The sequence below is a fragment of the Odocoileus virginianus genome, chromosome 21 (genome assembly GCF_023699985.2).
Source record: "Odocoileus virginianus isolate 20LAN1187 ecotype Illinois chromosome 21, Ovbor_1.2, whole genome shotgun sequence".
Taxonomy (NCBI): Eukaryota; Metazoa; Chordata; class Mammalia; order Artiodactyla; family Cervidae; genus Odocoileus; species Odocoileus virginianus.
This window is the reverse complement of record NC_069694.1, coordinates 51,118,494-51,125,207: the sequence shown is the minus strand read 5'-3', so window position 1 is coordinate 51,125,207 and position 6,714 is coordinate 51,118,494. Positions and strand designations below refer to the sequence as shown.

General features: G+C 37.2%; 1 non-coding gene across 1 annotated transcript; it reads left to right on the top strand.

Annotated features, from left to right (window-relative positions):
- The first annotated feature begins 3,774 nt into the window (after positions 1-3,774).
- Positions 3,775-3,847, top strand: TRNAK-UUU (transfer RNA lysine (anticodon UUU)). Its single transcript has one exon. It is a non-coding gene; the product is annotated as a tRNA-Lys (tRNA).
- The last annotated feature ends 2,867 nt before the right edge of the window (positions 3,848-6,714 follow it).

The following is a 6,714-nucleotide window of genomic DNA, read 5'->3' as shown; positions in this document are numbered from 1 at the left end:
TAGAAAGTGACAGAAACTAGCTATATCTTCTATCACTTACCACAAAGAGAGAAGCACACTGCTTGTTGGGTCTTTTCTGGATTCTGGACCAAAGTACACCAGGTTTGAGTTGTCAATTCAGAGTGGGTTCCACATCCTAAAAGGCTTCATAGCAGCTCCATTTAGCCTTCACTCACAGGGTAGTTTTGAAAACTAAATACAATAATCTGGGTGAATTACCTAGTATGATAACCTGGCACATAGTAACTCCTTATTAAATGACTTCTTGAAAAGAAGACCCCTGACAGATGCATTAGACGTAGGAAGAGTTGAGGGCAGGGAAAGACGTCATGGTGTTTACAAACATAGATTTTTTCATAACTCTATTTACCCAATGCCCTCAGTTTACTGAATTCTAAGTAGACTTATCTATAAGTTGCATTTTAAAGAATTATTTCAAATGCCAGATGTTTAGCTTCAAATTAAAAAAAAAATGAGTTAGAATAGTCAAGAAATTAATTGTCTGTCACCATGCATGCAAAAATCAAACTCTTCTAGTACAAACATTTTCATTCAATATACAAGCTTCCAACTAAGTGCCTTTCTTCTACAGTTTTCAACTCAGATGGTTTATTCCACTCTTCCTGTTGTTACATATTATCTATAGGAGCAACGCTTAGATGAAATACAAAATTTATTTATCAAATTGCTATCACTGCTTATTTTATAAGTTACTATACATCTTCACCTTTCTTTTCTACAATATTAGGTAGAAGAACTTGATTATAAAAAGCTAGACTATTTTAACAGTTCGTGTTTACACAATTTTTAACAGTAAAACAATTACCACTCTTTATTTCTTGGTGGAGTCAACAGTCATATAAGTGGAGAATCGCTTCAAGATTGATGTCATCTGCCCCTGCCATGCCCCGTGCAATTCTTTATAGCTTCACAGCAAAAACACTGTGAAAAAAAAAAAAAAAGAACACTTAGGGTGTGTAGATATTATGCTTCTGCCAGTATTGTCATTGAATATATTCATGACCTCGGGCAAGTCACTTCATCTCATTTTACGTCCATAGCATGAGGATGGAAGGGACTCATGCATACCTCTTTCTAAAACTCTGCATCACGTACGGACCTTTATCCTTTGTACAGGAGGTATACACCACACCTACACTCAGGCCACAGACACTGACTTGACTTTTGTTGACCAAAGAAGATATAAGACAATTTCAAACATGAAAGGAAATAAATAAATAAGTCTGTTCTTTAAAATGCACTGAATGGCTTATTAAGAACATTCTTATTGTTTTAGCAACAATAATGAAATAAGAGACTCTAAGTGGAAAGCAAAGTCTTAGTCCATTCAGGTTGCCATAACAAACATACTATACATGGAATGACTTACGAACAACACAAGTTTATTTCTTGCAGTCCTGGAGGCCGAAAGTCTGGGATCAGGGAGCCAGCATGGTCAGGTTGTGGTGGGAGACGTCTTCTGGGCTGTAGACAGCCATCTTTGCCTGGTATCCTCACATGGCAGAGCAGAGAAAGCGAGCAAATGCTCGGACAAGGGTGTTAATCCCACTCATGAGGGCTCTATCCTCGTGACCTCGTCTAATCCTAATTGCCTCCATAGGCCCTACCTCTTAATACCATGACATAAGGAGAGAGGGTAGGGTTTCAACATGAGTTTGGAGTACACAAACAGCTTGTAATAGAAAGCACTATTTTCCAAAAGGCTATCTTGCAAATAGTTTTAGCACTGCCTGTTGAATGTTTGCATACAACTTGGATCTTATCTTTTTTTGGCCAGACTGCAAATGTAGAAAACCCTAGAAAAGTAATGGTGATAAAGCAAGAAACCTCCATAAAGAAGTTTAATAAAAGAAAATATAGTTATTCTTTAAAAAACAAGCTTCTCACAATGGTTGCTTTGAACCAACTGCAATTAATGTTCCTACACAGTGTAAACATCCACCTTTAATAAAACTGGCAGTGTTTAAAATCCCAGAAAACTCATCAAGCAGTATAAAAGCATCTCTGCTCCGTGTATAAAATGTTTTGTCCCTGTTGAGACTGAGCTAATGACACTGTCAACAGCACAGAGGTGGCAGAGAGACACTTCCATGGGCATTAATAACCAAAGAGGGAAAGAAGAGACAGCTTTGCAACTACTGCTTCTCTAAAGCCAAGAAAATGTAATTTCACCTGAGAATAAAGCTTAGATTTATTACATGTCCATGTCCATCTAAGGCCCTTATTAGGGAAAGTGGCTCAGACATAAGTGTTGTTATAAAGTGTTCTAGGACAATAAATAATGTCAATCAGTGACTGATGGGATGTGATGCATTCAAGGTTAAAGGGGAAAAAACTGCAAGTTTTGGGGGTTTGCATTTATTTTTAGAGAAGTGAAGTGAAGTCGCTCAGTGGTGTCGGACTCTTAGCCACCCCATGGACTGTAGCCCACAAGACTCCTCCGTCCATGGGATTTTCCAGGCAAGAGTACTGGAGTGGGGTGCCATTTCCTTCTCCAGAGGGCCCAGGGATCAAACCCGGGTCTCCTGCATTGTAGGCAGATGCTTTACCGTCTGAGCCACAAGGGAAGCCCTGTAACATGCTAGGAACATTTTTAGAGAAGACGAGCATTAAACAGTAGCCTTTCTGCAGTATTATGAGAACTGGTTCCCTCTTCCTGCCCCCCTCATTTTCCACACAAACAACTCTGAATCCTTAAGAAGATACTTCAGTATTCTCAGCTCTAAGTAAAAAGATAGCTTTCAAAATTTCTTGTAAAAAATCAAAAATAAAAAATCCTGTGGATGCAGGGAATAGCCTGAGAAAAAATCTCTAGGAATTAGCAAGTGAATGAAAGCAAGGTTCACAGTGCTATGTGCTATGAGCTGTACACATACAAGATTTCTCATTAAAGCAAAAAAGAGGTCAAATATAAAAATATTAGATAAATTGGTTGTTTTTTAAATACACGCAGCGAAGTATGTTTTTTTCAGTTTCTTCTTTGAGTGATTTATATGCATAGGCATCCGGTCCCATCACTTCATGGCAAATAGATGGGGAAACAGTGGAAACAATGCTGACTTTATTTTTCTGGGCTCCAAAATCACTGCAGATAGTGATTCCAGCCATGAAATTAAAAGACACTTACTCCTTGGAAAGAAAGTTAAACCAACCTAGACAGCACATTGAAAAGCAGAGACATTACTTTGTCAACAAAGGTCCGGCTAGTCAAGTCTATGGTTTTTCCAGTGGTCATGTATGTATGCGAGAGTTGGACTACAAAGAAAACTGAGCACCGAAGAATTGATGCTTTTGAACTGTGGTGTTGGAGAAGACTCTTGAGAGTCCCTTGGACTGAAAGGAGATCAAAACAGTCCATCCTAAAGCAGATCAGTCCTGGGTGTTCATTGGAAGGACTGTTGCTGAAGCTGAAACTCCAATACTCTGGCCACCTGATGCGAAGAGCTGACTCATTGGAAAAGACCCTGATGCTGGGAAAGACTGAGGGCAGGAGGAGAAGGGGATGACACAGGATAAGGTGGTTGGATGGCATCACCAACTCAATTGACATGGGTTTGGGTGGACTCCAGGAGTTAGTGATGGACAGGGAGGCCTGGCGTGCTGAGATTCATGGGGTTGCAAAGAGTCGGACACGACTGAGTGACTGAACTGAACTGATATTTTAAAGTGATTTTAATAGATATAGAAAACACAAATATTTGGCTAGATATAGAGAATTATCCAGCAATTACTGCTGACTAAAACTGGAATAGAGCCTGGGTAGCTCAGTTGGTAGAGCATCAGACTTTTAATCTGAGGGTTCAGGGTTTAAGTCCCTATCCATACACTATGGTTCTGTGTTTTAGGACTTCCCTGGTGGTTCAGTGGTAAAGAATTCACCTGCCAGTTCAGGAGACTTGGGTTCGACCCCTGGATCTGGAAGAACCCCTGGAGAAGGAAATGACAGGCTACAGTCCATGTGGTCACAAAGAGTCAGACACGACTTAGTAACTAAACAATACTGGAATAGCTTCTTTTATGAGGTACCCTCATGAGACTTAACAACTAAAGAACAAGAAAAAGAACCCATTGGACTCATATTGAATATATTTGACCAATGTTGGTAATAGTGCAGTGGGTGGGAGATTAAAAAAATAAGTAACCTTTAAAGAGCATTCTATTCACAGCAGCACTTCACAGGAGAAAAATGGTGGAAACAATCCACGTGACCATCAACTGATGAATAAACAAAAAAATGTGGTATAGCCGTAGAGTCAAACATTTTTCAACTATAAAAAGAAATGAAGCATTGACACATGTTACAATAGGGATGAACCTTAAAAAGTTTCATTTAAACAGTTAAATGAAAGAAGCCAGACCCAAAAGGACACCTATTATATGGTTCCATATGTATGAAATATACAGAATAGGTAAATCCATAGAGGCAGAAAGCAAATTGATGGTTCCAAGGTCTAGAGAGACAGGGGCTGGGACTGAACTATTAAATGCATATGGGATTTTCTTTTGGAATGATTAAAATGTTTTGGAGCTAGATAGAGGTAGTGATTACACAACATTGTGAATGGACTGAATGTGGGTAACTTGTATGTCCTAAAATTATTAATTTCATGTTATGTTAATTTTAACTGAATTTTTTTTTTTTTTTTTTTTTGGCAGGGGGAGGAAGGTCACACTGCAAAGCATGCAGAACTACCTCCCAGACCAGAAATCAAACCTGTGCCCCTAGCAGTGAAACCACTGGACCACCAGGGAAGTCCTCAATTCCTAAAACTGCAAAAAGTTATAATGATGAGGGTAGTCTGGTATCACTGGGGCAGAAATAAACAGAATAGAAAACTTAGAAAAATTCAGTTACACATGAAAAATAATCCATTTCTATGATTCTATAACAATTTGTAAATCAATTAAAATTCTGAATTAAATTTACAATTATTGTTGTCATATTATATGGAACTAACAGAAGAGATTAAGTAAATTATGTCTAAAGCTGATGTTGTTGTTTAGTTGCTAAGCCGTGTCTGACTCTTTTGTGACCCGATGACTGTGGCCGCTAGGCTCATCTGTCCAGGGGATTTTCTGGGTAAGAATATTGGAGTGAGTTGCCATTTCCTTCTCCAGGGGAACTTCCCAACCCAGGGATCGAACCTGCATCTCCTGTGTTTGCAGTTGGGTTCTTTATTACTGAGCCACCAGGGGAGACTTAAATCTAAAATTACTCCATTGATTTGAAACAGAGTAATTCACATACCCAAGGTTTTGACAAAGTACTAGTGGATGAGTACTAGGATATAGACCTATATTCCTTTCAAATTAAATTACATATTTTTATAAGTTTCTCAAATCTATTGAGGGTCAGATGAGTTGATAAGCCAGCTAATCATATCATATATAACAAAAGAGTTACAATAAATGACTTGAATAAACTGGTATCTAAAAATAATTCACTCTTTGCTTTCAAACTTGTTATGATTACTTTCAGCATCTTTAAGTCTGAGCTAAAATGTTCTTTCAACTGCCTTATTGTGGGATGACTCAGAGCCTCGCTTGGAAACTGCAGAAAAACAACTTAGAAAAGCACACTTGCCATTAAAGATCAAAGAGGTGTCTGTGATTATTTCATTTGTGCAGGCCTTTCTCTTGCCATGTCATTTACTATGCATGTGCTCTCATGGAGGTTACCTTCCAGGAGAATGCATGCTGATCTCAACATTGATCTCTGTTTATCAGAATGTTTCCCCTGGGAACCCTGTACCTCATAAGTTGGTAGGACTTCAGTGCCAGGGAAAGTTTATGATACAGGGGGATGAGTTCCTCCTTCAGAGTCCAGGACCTGAGTTTGGGTACCAGCCCCATAATTATAATCTGTGGGACCTGTATGAGTTCCTATTCCTACCATGATAATTAACAAGACTAAATTCACAAGATTGTCAAAGGGATTCAATTAGATAATACACATGAAAAAGAATTTATAAATTTTTAAATTATATATAACTATATTTATATATGTGTACTACAAATATATTTACAAAGTATGTAATGTATACATATATGTATATATGCATATGATTTGTACATATACAATATGCAATATGTATATATGTAGAGAGAGAATATATGTATATATAGTTCTGTAAACTATACATGCCTCTTTTATAGAATTGTTATATTGTTTTTGGACCATTTCATGTCCCTTATGAATGTCAAAGAATCTGGTAAGTGGTAGGCATTCATTAAAGTTTGAATGAATAAATGACTGATTCACAAGTAACATCAAAAACTATGTGAATTTTACCTTTAAAATATTCTGTATTACCTTTATTCTACATAGTCTGTCTGTTGCCTAATATTGTGTTTTCAAAAAAGGGATTTTTTAACATAATTTTTAAAATATATGTAAAGATGCTATTTACATAGCACAGAATATCAATACTCAAAATAAATGTATAAAACATGTGCAACATTTCCACATAGAAAACTATAAATCTTGCATGTAAATTTTAAAAGACCTACAAAAATGAAATGCTGTGATAATATATTGGAGGACTCAATATGATAAAGAAGTTAACTTCCCCAAATTGATTTATAAAATCAATGTAGTCCCAATCAGAATCTCAACAGGTTCTTTGTTTTCTTTTGTGGAGCTAGACAAGCTGACTCAAAAATTTATATGAAAACACAAAAGGTTAAGAACAA